The sequence below is a fragment of the Gavialis gangeticus genome, unplaced genomic scaffold (assembly GCF_001723915.1).
Source record: "Gavialis gangeticus isolate Ggan-Ray unplaced genomic scaffold, GavGan_comp1, whole genome shotgun sequence".
Classification (NCBI taxonomy): domain Eukaryota; kingdom Metazoa; phylum Chordata; order Crocodylia; family Gavialidae; genus Gavialis; species Gavialis gangeticus.
Genome location: NW_017729011.1, coordinates 19,500,020 through 19,500,956, shown reverse-complemented (window position 1 = coordinate 19,500,956; position 937 = coordinate 19,500,020). Strand labels below are relative to the sequence as shown.

The window sequence follows — 937 nt, the reverse complement described above, 5'->3', positions numbered from 1 at the left end:
GATCACAGTTGTCTTTCAGAGACCCCTTCGACATAGTCCGTGGACTCTTTGGGGGTCCACAGGCAACAGGCTGTAAACCACTGCTATAGTGAATGGACATTTAGATGCAACATTTGAAAGGTATCCAACGTCCAGTGAACAGGTGAAGAGGGTTTCTAGCGCAGACTGAAACTGGGCCGAGACATCAGACCAGTGGCAAGGTTGGTTGTGGACTACTCAATCTGGCATGCACAACTGTGTGTGATACTGGAACTGCGGGTGCAACTGGGTAGTTATGTACCTTTTTATATTCCCATTTCCACATTTTTAATGCTTATGTTTGGATTCCTTTTGCTCTGTCTAATATGCCTCAGCAAACCAAGTAGGAAATATATCTCCCAAGTAGATAGGTTTGCTGATTATGCTGAAGGTAAGCTTTCAATCTTCTTATCTCTTGTAGTCACAATGCTATCTAATCTTTTGCTAAACATCTGAGGCACATATTTATTATGCAACTAGGTGATACCCCACCCCTTGCCATATGGCTTTAATTTACATTATTCAAGGTAGATAATGCTGCTTCCCTCAAATATGGAATACAGTGATGCACTACACCCCCTGCCTCCATCCAAAAGGGCTCAACTGAGGGGGAAAAGAATGATCGAGCCAGGAGCAAAGCAATCAACCTTCAGGGAGCAAAATCTCAGGACCCGGTTGTGGACAGATAGCTGTTAGTAGCCGTAAAATTGATGGTAGATATGTTTCAGGGAACATACGGTTGCACAGTTTGGGTCCTGCTATATGTTCAAAGAGAAGCCGGATAGGAACTAGCTATAGAGTTGTTACATTTTTTCAAGCACTAACTTTAGCACTGGTTGGCACCTTCTAAAGCTGAACAATCATTTTTATTGTGTGATAACGATCAGGTCACAAAGGCCATGGATGCAGGTGTCGCGGT

General features: G+C 43.4%; 1 long non-coding RNA gene across 1 annotated transcript in view; it reads left to right on the top strand.

Annotated features, from left to right (window-relative positions):
• Positions 1 to 317: 317 nt before the first annotated feature.
• Positions 318 to 937, top strand: part of LOC109293016 — a 4,745-nt gene continuing 4,125 nt past the window's right edge. Inside the window, exon 1 of the long non-coding RNA XR_002096225.1 lies at positions 318 to 409. This is a non-coding gene — a long non-coding RNA (uncharacterized LOC109293016). The remainder of the gene's footprint in view (positions 410 to 937) is intronic.